We start from the raw sequence: 15,877 nt of genomic DNA, 5'->3' as shown, positions 1-15,877 counted from the left end.
GCTGGGGCAGCCGCCCGGGCGCTCGGCGGCCGCGGCTTCCCGGCCCCACCACGTGGCTCCGCCGCCGCCACCGGGAGGGAGTAAGGGAGGGGCGGGGCGGGGCGGCCTCGGGAGCAGAGGGGAGGGGAGAAGGGGTAGGGAAGTGGAGGGTGGAGGGAGAGACGGGGAGGGAGTGGAAGAGTGCAGGCTTGGGGGTGGACAGCCCTGGGTCAAAGCCGGACTTCACGGGCTGTGTGACCTTGGGCGAGTCACGTCGCCCCTCTGGGCCTCAGGTTTCTTAGCAAAGTGGGAATAACGTGTGCTTCGGAGTTGCCAAGGTGAAAAGCTGTTGTGTGAATAAAGCACTTAGCCCTGTGCCTGGCCCGCTGAGGGTGCTGGAGCACTCCTCTCTCCGCCCTGTCTGTAGGACTCCCCCACCCGGGGTTCCAGCCTTGGACCTCTCCTGCCACTCTGGTTCCCAGGTCTGCTCCTCACCCCCGCCTCCCTCCTGAGTGGTCACATTTTCATTCTTCCCTCTTTCCTTCTACTGGCATTTACTGAGCCGGGACTGCATACACACCCCTGGGGGCGCCTGGGATCCAGAGATGAGCACTGCGGCGCTGTTCCAGAACCCACTGAGCTTCCCAGGGAACAGACAAGCTCCCAGAGGCATGTGGGTGAGCTGCCTGATGGCAGAGACAGAGGTTGGCGCAGGGGGGCTGTGGCCTGCCCCTAACCCCTAACCGAGGCTGCAGTGAGGAGGGAGTCAGCAGAAGACTGCCTTCTTCAAGATACTCTGAAAAGCACTCCAACTTCCAAACACATGCCAAATCTATGTAACCCCCCCCCCACCCCCGCCTCACTCCTAACTTCTGAGTCATCTTGGTGGTTAGGATCACTCAGGTGGAACTCCCTGAGGCATCCTCTGGGCTCCTCTATATCCCATCTGACCATTCTGTGAACCGTACCTTCCAGCTAAGGTCTATGAAATACCTACTATGGGCCAGGATCTCTGCTGGGGAGAAGGGGATGCACCAGTCTCTGTGCTCAGTGAGAAAACAGTCCAATGAGGGGTTTTCATTACAAGAAACATACAAATAAATACATAATGATGGATTCTGATGAGTGCTTTAAAGGACAATAAAGAGGAAAAGAGAAGAAGGGGGCACAATCCAGGTGTGGAGACCAGGAAGGGCCTCCTTGGGGAAATGACGTTAATATTGAGAAGACAATAGGAGGGAAGGAGAGGCAGAGGAGTGGTGAACAGTGTTCTGACAGAAGGAACAGAAGGTTGCCAATTCTTCCCATAGTCTCCATTCTGGCCAGCCCTCCTGACCCGGGGGCGGGGGTGGGGGGCAGCATGATACGGATTCAGACCCATGGTTCTGGACCCGAATAGCCAGAGGCCAGCCCCCTCTCCTCCCTGGACTACTAAAATGGGCTCTTCTCATGGGGCGCCTGGGTGGCTTGGTCGGTTAGGCGTCTGACTTCGGCTCAGGTCATGATCTCACGGTCCGTGAGTTCGAGCCCCGCATCGGGCTCTGTGCTGACAGCTCAGAGCCTGGAGCCTGTTTCAGATTCTGTGTCTCCCTCTCTGTCTGCTCCTCCCCTGTTCATGCTCTGTCTCTCTCTGTCTCAAAAATAAATAAACGTTAAAAAAAATTTTTTTTAAAATAAAAATAAAATGGGCTCTTCTCTGGTCCCCCTCCCCCAGCAATTCCTCAGCATGCTGCTTGGTATTTTAAAACACACAGGCTACAGGCGGGCCCCTGGGTGGCTCAGTCCGTTCAGAGTTAAGCATCCGACTTTGGCTCAGGTCATGATCTCACGGTTTGTGAGTTCAAGCCCTGCATTGGGCTCTGTGCTGATGTCTCAGAGCCTGGAGCCTGCTTCAGATTCTGTGTCTCCCTCTCTCTCTTGCCTCGCCCCCACTTGTGCACACGCTCTCTCTCAAAAATAAATAAACAGAACACACACACACACAGGATATTCATAGGGTTGAAAGTACATGTGCTGAGGTTTTCACATGGAAGAATAAAATAAGGTAACAGTGGGAACTTTTTTTCAGTCATGCTTGGCGAGTAACAGCTGTGTCCAACCAGGTTCTATGACTAGACAGGCTTCCAGGAGTCTGTGAAGTCCCTGAAATAATATGCAAAGCTTCGTGCGAGCAGATGTGCCTTTTTCTGGGGAGAGGCCCCGACAGCTTTCATCAGATTCTTCAAAGAGTCTGTTTCCCACAAAAGAATAAGAACGAGCCCCACGAAGCCTCGGCCCAGATGTAATGGTTCTCTAGCAGACCCTCTCTGGGGCCTCTTCCAGATAGAGCCTCTGTCAGTTCCCTCCGAGACTCTAACAATGCAAATCGGTAATAATAACAATAATAGCGATAGCTTATTGAGCGCTTCCTCTGAGCCAGGCACTTGGCATATATCATCCCATTCAGTCCTTCTGCTGGGGCTGTGACCAGCCCTTGCCAGGCTCTCGGCTGTATCGCATCATGTTCCCGGGGCCTGGCTGACTCGCTTTCAAGTCTGACCCACGGGCCAAGAGATGGCTTGTCTGACCTCAGAATTAGCCTCTGGCCCCCGGTCGTTCCATTTAGCCCAAGTCCTGCCCTGATGAATCCACGCACACACAGGCTTCGCCCATTTTGTGCTGTCTGGAGTACATCTCCCATCCAAATTCCCAGCCCGGAGAACTTCCCATTTCGAATCTTAGCTCCACAGTCACTTCCCCTCAGAGGCCTTCCTTAACTCTCTGTCACCTAGCGCAGTGCCTCACCTTTGGGCTGGCAGTGGTCTGTGCGATACCTCCGTTAGCACTTTTACTGGGATTTGCTGTACTTTTCTGACGTCGCTGGTCTCCCCCAATAGACTGTGCGCTCTATGGGGAGCCAGCAACAGTGTCATAAATTACCTTTGCATCCCACGGGGCTGGGATCACGTCGGGAGTCAGCAAACACGTGGTAAATGAATGATCTTCCTGGCCTCAGGCTTCAGCATACTTTGTGCCCTCTTTACCACCTGGAAGTCCAGGGTTCTAAGGGGGAAGGCAATCCAATTGTAGGAACAGCCAGAAACAGCTTTGAAAGACATGGGGGGGGGGGTTGGTTAGGAGCTGGGGATGACGTCCGGAGGGGCTCGTCATAGCTGGCGGCGTGAAGGATGACTAACCCTTCAAGTAGGGAAAGACTGTGGGGCAAACAAAGCAGGATTTAGAAATAAAGGGCAGAGATGATTCAGAGCATACCCACGCTTCCTGAGTGAGGAGGCAGAGTCATGGTCAGCCCCGGAGAGAGGCATAGGGGGAGCTGTGGAAGGCCTGGGATTTATGAGGTGCTAAGGAGTTCCTCCTTGGCCCTAAACCAAGTGGTCACAGGGTCTGAATCTTCCACCGTGGCCCCTGTGAGGGTCGACACGGAAAGCTTCTGAGAAAGTTCGCTCCTAAGATGGCCGAAATGTGAAGCCAATTAATCTCTCCTTCTTCCACGTTAGAGGCCGGGACGTGCTCACCAACGATAGTTTCTGGGGTATTTTCTGACACCAACCAATTCTCCAACACCAGCCGATCGTTCAACAATTCACTTCGGGTCTGACACTAACTACCCAGAATGAGCGCAGACCCACAGCTGAATTCAGGGTCAGTCCCCACGTGACCGCCTGCGTGTCGGATGCCTGCGGCAAGTCTGTGGTCACCCCTACTTCTGCCTGACCAGCTCTAAGTCGGGGGTGCCTGTGATCTCCTCCTTAGGTTCGATAATGTGCTTGTGAACGGCTCAGAGAATGCAGGAAGGTGCTTCACTTACCTTTACTGGTTTCTTAGAAAGGATACATAGTGAACAGCCGCTCTATGCCAAAAATGGGGACAAAGACCAGATGTATTTTATATCATATCACAACAGCTAACATCTCTTAAGCATTTCTATACCAGGCACTGTTCTGGGCAATTTCTATGCAATGACTCATTAAACCTCCCAGCGAACCTTTAAGGTAGGTGGTATGATCATCATCCCCTTCTTTTTCCAGATGGGGAAACTGAGGCTCAGAGAGGTTAGATCACTTGCCCAGGATCATGTAACATAGAAATGGCAGAATCAAGATTTGAACCCAGGCAGAACCACTTTACCAACAAATTCCTATTCCATTCCTTACATTTTCCAAACTTTTCTTTCTCTTTTAAAAAAGCTTATTTATTTTGAGAGAGAGAGAGAGAGCACGAGTGGGGGAAGGGAGGGACAGAGAGAGGGAGAGAGAGAGAATCTTAAGCAGGCTTCACGCTCAGCACAGAGCCCAACAGGAATCTATCTCACAACCTCAAGATCACCACCCGAGTCGGACACTCAACCGACTGAGCCACCCAGACGCCCCCAAACTTGCCTTTTTTAACAGCAGAATCTTTTGCTGTTACGAAACAAATTATACACTTCGTCAACAAAAAAAGTGGAACTGCCCTGGTTTGTTTGGGGAAAGGAGACCGGCAACTTGCTCTCTGTCTGCCTTCACCTCCCGGGACCATTGTCGTGCCGGGCACTGAGCTAGGAGCTCTGGAATCAAAGATGAATAGGATAGGGGGCTCCTGGGCGGCTCAGTTGGTTGTGTCCGACTTCAGCTCAGGTCATGATCTCACGGCTCGTGAGTTCGTGCCCCGCATCGGGCTCTGTGCTGACCGCTCGGAACCTGGATCCCGCTTCGGATTCTGGGTCTCTCTCTCTCTCTCTCTGCCCCTCCCCCGCTCGTGCTGTCTCTGCCTCTCAAAAATAAACGTTAATTTTTTTTTTTTTTTAAATGAATAGGCTATCCCGAGAATCCTCGGGATAATGGCTTGGGGGTTAGCACACTGTTGGCCAGTCGTCTGGCATCGAATGGCATCTTTCTTTCTTCTCCCTTCCTTCCTTTCTTCTAAGTAATCTCTATATACAAAGTGAGGCTCGAACTTACAACCCCAAGATCAAGAGTTGCATGCTCTACCCACTGAGCCAGTCAGGAGCCCCCATTGCTTATTTTCTTGAACCTGGCTGCTTCACCCATTGCCTTCCCTCTCTGGCCCCTGATGGCACCTGAGTTTGGGACTCGTGGGCCTGTGGCCGAGGCAGAACATATAAACATTCAGTTACTACAATGAATAGAGAGGCCTAGCACCTACAAGAATGGTGGAAAGAATGGTTAACTCTGCTTGGGATTAGGTAGTGATGGAAAACTTCAGAGCAAAGGAGACGCTGACTAAAATATAGGTTGCCAGGCCAAAAAGAAATGCAGACACAGAAACGTCTAACAGCCAGGGGTGTTTCAGGAACTGTGAGCCCTTCCTTTCTTTAACTTCTGCACATACTTCTTCCTATTGCCTCCTTACTGCCACCTCGCCTCTCCAACCACCTTCCTTTAAAATCCCAGTTTTAGAGCAAATCTTATTTTTTTTTTTTGCATTTATTTATTTTTGAGAGACAGAGAGAGAGAGCACAAGCAGGGGATGGGCAGAAAGAGGAGACACAGAATCCGAAGCAGGCTCCAGGCTCCGAGCTGTCAGCACAGAGCCCGACACGGGGCTCGAACTCACAAACCGTGAGATCATGACCCGAGCCGAAGTCTGACGCTCAACCGACTGACCCACCCAGGTGCTCCTAGAGCAAATCTTAAAAGGAAAAAAAAAAAAAAAAGTTCTGATAAGAAGGAATGGTTGAGAGAAAAAGAATAGGATGGAATAGGGCGGGGTTTAGGGTCTAGGTCAGGAAAACCCTAAACAGCTCAGAGAACATTTCGTCTCCTTGTCTGGGGCTCTGGGGTCCAGAATCCCTAGCACAGCATCTGCTGACAGCCGAGACAAATCTCCCTTTCCACTAGCCCTTGGTGGACACATGGGCTTCCCGTTAGTTTGCCCTCAGGCCAGCTGAGCTGGGGACATTGTGAGATGGCCCCTCCAATCAGCCCCACACTTCGCTGGGCCTTCATTATACACGGGGTTTTTCTAGGGGCCACCTGGGGATAGGAAGACAGGCAGGGTTAGCTCGGGCCTCAAGCCCCCAGGCCCTGACAGGATTCCCAGTCCCCTGCTGGCTCCCCACCCCTTATCATTTTCCATAAGCCATCACCCAGGTGGCCTTTCACAGAAAACAATTCACTGAATCCTAAAATTACCATCTTAGAGTCTGAGGCAAATGGCATCTATAATCATGGGACAGCGGAGCTGGGAAAGGGGTCCTCTAATCGCATGGCTCCTGATGCTAGTGTGCAGACCATCTGTGTCCGGATCGGGGCCCCCACACCGGCCCAGCCCAAACAGCATCTCTGGAGGCAGGACCTGCTTACCGGGATTTTGAAATATACTCCCCGGGGATTCTATGAACAGCCTGCGCCCTCTGAATCAATACAACACAGACACTTCTGTCAAATGGTCACCCAGCTTCCGCTTGCACACCTCCAGAGGGGAGGAACTCTCTATCCTTCCATCCGTGGGCAGCTCTGATTCAGCTGCTTTCTCTGTTGAGTGCAAATCTGCCTCTTAAATTCCACTTTGCCTTGGCTCTGCACTTTGAAGCTTCCCAGAATGAGTGTTTTCTCTTGTCCAGCATAGCCATTTGCCTTACGAAGACAGTGATCTGTCTCCCCTAGTTCCCACAACCGTTCCTTGCGATGATCTTCTGAGAGGGTACCCAGAACCGAAAGCATCCTCAGGCGTGGTCGTCCTCCTGTGCGGAGTCACGACCTCCGCTGGCTCCCTTTCCACAGAACGAGCCCCAAATCTGCCACCCTAGCTTTCGAAACCCTTTGCGATCCTGCTCCAGTGCTTCCCGAGGTTCCTCCTCATCTGCCTGCAACTCCCCCAGCATGCTGTTACCACTACCTCGTGCGGTGTGTCGTTTTTGAACACACCCGATTTGGTGATCTGTGCTGCTGTCCCTGTTTTTTTTTTTTTTTTCCCCATCACCTCAACTATACTTCCCAGCTCCCAGCTCCCGCGCGCTTCTCCCCGGGTTCCAAGGCTCCTTTAAGATTCTTGGGGTGCCTGGGTGGCTCGGTCGGTGAAGCGTCCGACTTCAGCTCAGGTCATGATCTCGCAGTCCATGAGTTCGAGCCCCCTGTCGGGCTCTGTGCTGACAGCTCGGAGCCTGGAGCCTGTTTCAGATTCTGTGTCTCCCTCTCTCTCTGCCCCTCCCCTGTTCATGCTCTCTCTCTGTCTCAAAAATAAATAAACGTTAAAAAAAAAAAAATTGAAGATTCTTTAAGACTCATTTCCTCGGTAAAACTTGCTCTAACTCCAGAGCCCTTTGGTACTGCCTCTGACAGTATGGATTAGATTATACTCGAATTGCTCATTTGTTATCTGTTTCTAGAACAAGTACAGGAGAGGACACAAAGCCCAGATAAATGTGGTACATTGTCCTGGAGTGTCAATTTTACTTGGTGCTCAGTCATTGAAAACATTTATTAATGTAAAACAAACAGAGCTATATCGTGAAGCAGCACACAAAACCACATACATTTAAATAGTCAATTTCACCAGGAAAAAGGTAGGGGGACTGTTCCGAGGTAAGAGACACTAGAGACACAAAATAGCCAGATACATGAAACCTGATCGATTCCAGATTGGAAAAAATAGCTATAAAAGACATTTTTGATACTGAAGACATTTTAATATGATCATTAGATAGTACTATGGAATTGCTGTTAATTTTCTTAGGTGGGGTAATGGTACTGTGATTATGAAGGAGAATATTCTTGGCAGATGCTTGTCGAAGTATTTAGGAATATTTGGGAGTGAAGAATTATGAGGTCTGTATCTTACTCTCAGTAGTCATTCAAAGTCATATATATGTGTGTGTGACAGACAGATTATTGAATCTAGGTGGAGCATGAAGAGATATTCATTATATTCATCTTTCAATTTTTGTTTGCAATTTTTCAAAATAAAAAGTTAGCGGGGAGGGTCTTATATTTTACAGATATGAAGTAAAATTTCAAGGTTATTAACTTCAATAGTCTCTTTGCCCCAGTTCATTCTCCTCTGCGATTTTTTTTAAATTAAAAAAAAAGTTTTTTTAATGTTTATTTATTTTTGAAACAGAGAGAGACAGAACATGAACGGTGGAGGGTCCGAGAGAGAGGGAGACACTGAAGCAGGCTCCAGGTTCCAAGCTGTCAGCACAGAGCTCAATGCGGGGCTCGAACTCACGAGCTGTGAGATTATGACCTGAGCCAAAGTTAAATGCTTAACCGACTGAGCCACCCAGGCGCCCCCATTCTCCTGTGCCATTAAGGACACTTGCCAATTTTTTTTTTAATGTTTATTTTTGAGAGAGAGAGAGAGAGAGAGAGCACAAGTAAGGGAGGGGCAGAGACAGAGGGAGACACAGAATCTGAAGCAGGCTCCAGGCTCTGAGCTAACAGCTGCCGGGCTTGAACCCACAAACCATGAGATCATGCCCTAAGCTGAAGTTGGACACTTACCGGATGCCATGTATCACGTATCAGGCGCCCCATGCCATTAAGGACACTTAAGGGGAAAAGTTTGAGAGGCCCTGATTTTTGTTTTTGTCCTCACCCTCTGCCCTGGGAACTCCCAAAGAATATATGACTCAGTCATTTCTGTATTCTCAGAGGCCAGCACAGGGCTCGTCACAGAGGGATGTTAAATAAATGCTTCCCGAGTGAGCAGAACCCCTAACTTAATAATAGGCACGTAAGCTGTATCTCCCCTGTTTCCCCTTCTGTAAAATGAGGTTGGACTAGATGACTGACCTGAGTAGCTGGGAGGCTCTTTCTAGCTCTAGCACCTTCCGAAGCTATACCTGGAGTTCCAAAGGAAAGCCACAGGTCTTTTTTTCAAAATAAAGCCCCAGAGTCATCAGGCAGAGATGATCACAGTAGATCAATCTCTACTCTCTGGCCAAGGTCCAAAGTTTTAGCTCAACCATAGGCTTGGGAGAAGTGGGCGTAAGCTCACGCAGACCATGAGCCAGAGCAGTTTCCTGGGGAGCCAAGGGGTGGCAGGGGAAGTCAATTTGGCTTTGTGCTGCCCTCCTGGCTATAGCTGCAGCCATGTCCTTAACCTTGATTTCATATTGCAATCACCGAACGAAGCTTTAAAAGAATACTCCTGGGGCGCCTGGGTGGCGCAGTCGGTTAAGCGTCCGACTTCAGCCAGGTCACGATCTCGCGGTCCGTGAGTTCGAGCCCCGCGTCAGGCTCTGGGCTGATGGCTCGGAGCCTGGAGCCTGTTTCCGATTCTGTGTCTCCCTCTCTCTCTGCCCCTCCCCCGTTCATGCTCTGTCTCTCTCTGTCCCAAAAAAAAATAAAAAAAAAAAAAAAGAATACTCCTGTTCACCCCGGAGATTCTGATTTAACTGGCCTGGGGTAGTGTGATCTAAGCCTCTGGATTTTTAAAGGCTCCCCAGCTGATTCTAATGTGCATTCAAGGTTAAAAGCCACTAAGGCTACATTGTGGTGATGGGGTTAAGAGCTCCAGCTAGGTTTACATCCTGGCTTTGCCACTTACTGGTTAAGCTTGCGTGTTACTTCTCTATGAACCTGTTGCTTAGTACGTGACAATCAAGTGAGATAATGCATGTACGAAACTGAGCCAGAAAGAACAGCTACGTAGTTAGGGGTAACTATGAATGAGTGAACAGAAGGCTCTGTGGCTCTCCTAGGAAAGATTAGAACTCTCTGAGCCTGTGGAGCAGTGGCTCTCCAAGCTTGCATCAGAATCACTTGCAGGGCTTGTGAAAACAGATTGCTGAAGACTTCCTTCTCCCTAGGTTTCCGATTCAGTAGGTCTCAGGTGGGTCTCTAGCATGTTTTCAGGTGATGCTTCTGCTGCTGTCCCCGAGAGCACACTTGGAACATCACTGCTCTAGAGTAGGGTTTCTCAAGAGCATCACTGATATTTTGGAGCAACTAATTCTTTGAACGTTTCTGGCCTCTACCCACTGGATGTGCACGGCATCCCTCCAGTTGCGACAATCAAAAGTCTCCAGACAGGAGCGCCTGGATGGCTCAGTGGGTTGAGCCTGTCTCTTGACTTTGGCTCAGGTCATGATCTCAGGGTCATGGGATCGAGCCCTGTGTTGGGACCTGGGCTGAGCATGAAACCTGTCTCTCTCACTCTCCCTATGCCCCTTTCCCCAGCTAGCTCTATCTAAAATTAAAAAACAAAAACAGACACACACACACGTCTCCAGACATTGCCAAATGTCCCTTGGGAGGCAAAATTGCTGAGTTGAGAACTACTGATTTGGAGGATATAAGTTAAAGAACAATCTAAGGGTCTTAGGTGGGTATCAGAACCAAGTGATGAAAAGTTGAAGCCTAAAAGAAAGAAGAGTTGGGGATGGCTCAGGGCTTGATGCAGAGGGGGTGGGTGCCTATCAGGGCTTTTTTGAAGGATCATTATGGGTCTAGAGTACAGAGACAATTGACCAGAGGGCAGAGGGCAGGCTCAGAGCTGTCTTGGCTTTATTTGATCCCACAGGAATAGGGGCTTTAAGTCTGGCCCCTCCTTTTGTTCTGAGACACAGTTATCCAGCCCTGAAGTCTCCTAGAAGGGGCAATTCCGTCTTAACTCAAATGGCTTGATGGCCTTTCCCTAAGGCTCAAGTGCCTGCAGCCCCAAATTGTTCAGATGTCTCTCTCACCTCAGTTTCCCATTCATGCACTTTTCAGATATTAACAAGCAGCAGACTCTAGGTCTACCCATGAGAAACCGGTAACTCCGTAGTTTTGCTGTGAAGAAGCAACTCTGGTAAGATTCCTGACCTGTCCAAATCCACCTCTCTCAGAACTCAGCCCACAAAACTCAACAACCTAGCAAAAAAAGACTTGGCTCTTTAAGTGCCAATGGTACTAAGCGCTAGAGACTGTGGAAGTCATAAAGGGAAATTAACTGAAAACCAGAGATGCCATTACTCATTCGGGAGCAATCTATCTCTCCCAAAGTGAGAATACAATTTGCACCCTCTGGGGATGTTTTATACTCAAATCTTTATTCCCCAGGCAAGGGCCTCTATTCCCTTCAAATTCTAAGTGGTGCTGCTATTTCCTGCTAATGGCTTCTAGCCAGCCTTTGAAGAAGGCACTTGGGAGGAGTGAAGAGGCTGAGGTTGGAGGAAAGCCCTTGTGGTCTCCAGGGCCTTGGTTCCTCCCAATCACAGCCAACTTCTCAAGGGATCGGTAGGCTTTGAAAGTGGTGTTAAGGTTCAAGCCCTGTTCTACCCCAAGCCAAGGGAGATGAGGATGGGTGGAGGGGCCTGGGCGAATGATGGGGTAGGTGGGCCTGGTGTTTAAGAGGGATCAGAGAGTAACCTGTGACAGTGCTAGAGGTGTGAAGAAGAGCCTGCAAACCATTCTTGGCTAAATCTCTCCTGGGTAAAGGCATAATCTTCGATATAATAATTGCTCAGGCCTGAAATCTGAGTCATCATTTCCTTTGAAGATCCAACTAGGTTTTGTGTATTAAAGGCTCTGAGCAGTCCTACAGTAAAGAAACTGTTTTTTTATTGAGCCCAGTTTCCTCCAAACTTATCTGAGCATGGGATCTTCATGCCCCAATGGACCTCACATATCAGGGAAACTGCTCTGTGGAATACACTTTAGGAAACCTCAACCTATAGGATCTAGCACATGAAGGACAAACTCTCTGAGATTTGGCTCCTACTGAATTCTACCACTTTCCTGTCCCTACCACCTCTGACCAAGCTGAAGTTCTTTTGGTTCAGGAAATGTGCTAGGCTTTCAAGCTCATGCCTGCAGTTTCTTGGAATGGATACATTCTTTGTCCACCTGGCAAAGCCCTTGTAAGTCTCAAACTAAGCATAGTTGCACCATCGGTGAGACTTCCTTAATTCTTATAGGCACGATGAATTAAAAAAAAATTTTTTTTTTTACGTTTATTTATTTTTTAGAGAGAGGGAGACAGAGCACTAACAGGGGAGAGGGGGAAAGAGAGAGAGAGAGAGAGTCTCGGAGACACAGAATCTAAAGCAGACTCTAGGCTCCGAGCTGTCAGCACAGAGCCTGATGCGGGGCTTGAACCCGTGAACCACGAGATCATGACCTGAGCCTAAGTCAGACGCTTAACTGACTGAGCCACCCAGGCTCCCCACAATAAATTTGTTTCCAGTGCACTTTATTGAAATTCCATTGACTGTATTAAAAGTACTTGCTTTGTGGGGCGCCTGGGTGGCTCAGTCTGTTAAGCATCAGACTCTTGATCTCAGCTCAGGTCTTGATCTCAGGGTTGTGAGTTCACGCCCTGCATTGAGGGCATGAACTTTTTAAAAATAAATTAATTAAAATAATAAAAGTAATTGGTTTCACAACTTTACTAATTGGCTCCTTCCTTAATGACTTAACTAAATCTTGGACATGTGCTCACTTAAAACTACCCTCTCTCTTACAAAAGAGAAATCTATTTCTTGAGAGAAATAGATGACTGAGGTTTGGGTGCTAAACATATAAAACCAAATTATGTTCCAAACAGGCTGGAGATGTGAAGCCCTCTGTGTTCTGACAGGAGATGCAGAAAAGACACATGAGGACGTCTGTGTGGCTCAGTCAGTTCAGTATCCAACTCTTGATGTCGGTTCAGGTCATGATCCCAGGGTCATGGGATACAGCCCTGTGTCAGGCTCCCTGCTGAGTGTGGAGTCTGCTTAACATTCTCTCTCTCTCGAGATCACAACCAACACAGCAGGAATAAAAACAATAATAAGAGAATATTATGAGCAATTATATGCCAATAAAATGGGCAATCCGGAAGAAATGGACAAATTCCTACAAACACATACACAACCAAAACTGAAACAGGAACAAATAGAAAATTTGAACAGACCCATAACCAGTAAAGAAATCGAATTAGCAATCAAAACTCTCCCAAAAAACAAGAGTCCAGGGCCAGATGGCTTTCCAGGGAAATTCTACCAAAGATTTAAGGAAAAGTTAACACCTATTCTCTTGAAACTGTTCCAAAAAATAGAAATGGAAGGAAACCTTCCAAACTCTTTCTGTGAAGCTAGCATTACCTTGATTCCAAAACCAGACAGAGACCCTACTAAAAGGAGAATTTCCCAGACCAATTTCCCTGATGAACATGGATGCAAAAATCCTCAATAAGACATTAGCCAACCGGATCTAACAATACATTAAAAAAATTATTCACCACGACCAAGTGGGATTTATACCTGGGATGCAGGGCTGGTTCAATATTCACAAAACAATTAAGGTGATTCATCACATCAGTAAAAGAAAGGACAAGAACCGTATGATCCTCTCAATAGATGCAGAGAAAACATTTGACAAAATACAGCATCCTTTCTTGATAAAAACCTTCAAGAAAGTAGGGATAGAAGGATCATAAAAAGCCATATATGAAAGATCATAAAAAGCCATATATGAATGACCCACCGCTAATATCATCCTCAATGGGGAAAAACTGAGAGCTTTCCCCCTAAGGTCAGGAACAAGACAAGGATGTCCACTCTCGCCACTGTTATTCAACATAGTATTGGAAGTCTTAGCCTCTGCAATCAGACAACACAAAGAAATAAAAGGCATCCAAATCGGCCGGGAGGAGGTCAATCTTTCACTCTTCGCAGATGACATGATACTCTATAGGGAAAACCCAAAAGATTCCACCAAAAAAACTGCTAGAACTGATTCATGAATTCAGCAAGGTTGCAGGATATAAAATCAATGCACAGTAATCAGTTGCATTCCTATTCACCAACAATGAAGCAACAGAGAAATCAAGGAATCAATTCCATTTACAATTGCACCCAAAACCATAAAATACCTAGCAATAAACCTAACCAAAGAGGTGAAAAATCTATACACTGAAAACTATAGAAAACTTATGAAAGAAATTGAAGAAAACACACAAAAAATGTAAAAAGATTCCATGCTCCTGGATAGGAAGAACAAATATTGTTAAAATGTCGATACTACCCAAAGCAATCTACATATTGAATGCGATCCCTATCAAAATAACACCAGCATTCTTCACAGAGCTAGAACAAATAATCCCAAAATTTGTATGGAACCAGAAAAGACCCTGAATAACCAAAGCAATCTTGAAAAAGAAAACTAAAGCAGGAGGCATCACAATCCCGGACTTCAAGCTATACTACAAAGCTGTAATCATCAAGACAGTATGGTACTGGCACAAGAACAGACACTCAGATCAATGGAACAGAACAGAGAACCCAGAAATGGACCCACAAACGTACAGCCAACTAATCTTTGACGAAACAGGAAAGAATATCCAATGGAATAAAGACAGTCTCTTCAGCAAGTGGGGCTGGGAAAACTGGACAGCGACATGCAGAAGAATGAACCTGGACCACTTTCTTATACTTTACACAAAAATAAACTCAAAATGGATGAAGACCTAAATGTGAGACAGGAAGCCATCAAAATGCCCGAGGAGAAAGCAGGCAAAAACCTTTTTGATCTTGCCCACAGCAACTTCTTACTCAACACGTCTCCAGAGGCAAGGGAAACAAAAGCAAAAATGAACTACTGGGACCTCATCAAAATAGAAAGCTGCTGCACAGCGAAGCAAACAATCAGCAAAACTAAAAGGCAACCAACGGAATGGCAGAAGATATTTGTAAACGGCATATCGGATATAAAGGGGTTAGTATCCAAAATCTATAAAGAACTTATCAAACTCAACACTCAAAGAAAAAAATAATCCAGTGAAGAAATGGGCAAAAGACATGAATAGACACTTCTCCAGAGAGGACATCCAGATGGCCAACCGACACATGAAAAAATGCTCAACATCACTCATCATCAGGGAAATACAAATCAAAACCACAATGAGATACCACCTCACACCTGTCAGAATGGCTAACATGAACAACTCAGGCAACAACAGATGTTGGCGAAGATGCAGAGAAAGAGGATATCTTTTGCATTGTTGGTGAGAATGCAAGCTGGTGCAGCCACTCTGGAAAACAGTATAGAGGTTCCTCAAAAAATTAAAAATAGAACTACCCTATGACCCAGCAATTGCACTACTAGGTATCTGTCCAAGGGATACAGGTATGTTGTTTTGAAGGAGCACATGCACCCCAATGTTTATAGCAGCAGTATCAACAATAGCTAAAGTATGGAAAAAGCCCAAATGTCCATCGATGGATGAATGGATAAAGAAGATGTGATATATATATACAATGGAGTATTACTTGACAATCACAAAGAATGAAATCTTGCCACTCGCAACTACGTGGATGGAACTGGAGGATATTATGCTAAGCGAAATTAGTCAGAGAAAGACAAATATCATGTGACTTCACTCGTATGAGGACTTTAAGAGACAAAACAGATGAACACAAGGGAAGGGAAGCAAAAATAATATAAAAACAGGGAGGGGGACAAAAACATAAAAGACTCTTAAATATGGAAGACAAACAGAGGGTTATGGGAGGGGCTGTGGGAGAGGGGATGGCTAAATGGGTAAGGGGCATTAAGGAATCTACTCCTGAAATCACTGTTGCACTATATGCTAATTTGGATGTAAATTTAAAAAAATTAAATTAAAATAAATAAATAAAAATGTAAAAGCCAAAAAAATTTTTTTGAATAACAACATTCTCTCTCTCTGCCCCTCCCCCTCCCACTGCACGCGTGCATCCTCTCTCTCTAAACAAAAATAAAAAAGACACACACTACTCCCCCGTGCCAGATGGGACTCATTAGTGTCAATCTGTGTGCTGGGCGCAGTCATCCAAGGATCCGGGGGGACGGTAACCTGTTTTGAGGATAGAAAGCAACTAACAGCATTTCTTACTGTCCCTGTCAGTTTAGGAAAGACAGGCGAGTAAGCAGAACTACAAAAGGTCTCAGGCAACGTCACGGTCCAGTTACGCCAAAACCTTCACATATTCCTTCTGAGTGGAGAC

This window comes from Panthera uncia, assembly GCF_023721935.1.
Source record: "Panthera uncia isolate 11264 chromosome C1 unlocalized genomic scaffold, Puncia_PCG_1.0 HiC_scaffold_4, whole genome shotgun sequence".
NCBI classification, from domain to species: Eukaryota; Metazoa; Chordata; class Mammalia; order Carnivora; family Felidae; genus Panthera; species Panthera uncia.
The sequence above is the reverse complement of the archived record's forward strand: the minus strand, read 5'-3'. Positions refer to the sequence as shown.